We start from the raw sequence: 372 nt of genomic DNA, 5'->3' as shown, positions 1-372 counted from the left end.
TAAAGTTATAGCTCTTAGAAGGTAACGATGAAAAAAGAAAAACGCTTGGCCACCAAGGCCTAAAACAGACTGGTCACTAAGGGGTTAAACCTTTCCCATTGACTTCAGTTGCTTCAAACAAGTAAGGCTACTTTCACACTAGCGTTTTTTCGCTGGATCCGGCAGGGTTCAGCAAAACTGCTTCCGTTACTGATAATACAACCGTCTGCATCCGTTACGAACGGATCCGGTTGTAATATCTTTAATAGAGATGAGCGAATTTCATGTTATTCAATTCGTTCGCGCTTCGTTTGGTGGTAAAAGCAGAATTGCGTTATGGATTCCGTTAACACGGACCATAACGCAATTCTACGACGGCATGCCTTTAGAGGC

The sequence above is a fragment of the Bufo bufo genome, chromosome 1, assembly GCF_905171765.1.
Source record: "Bufo bufo chromosome 1, aBufBuf1.1, whole genome shotgun sequence".
NCBI lineage: Eukaryota > Metazoa > Chordata > Amphibia > Anura > Bufonidae > Bufo > Bufo bufo.
Note: the sequence above shows the minus strand (reverse complement) of the source record.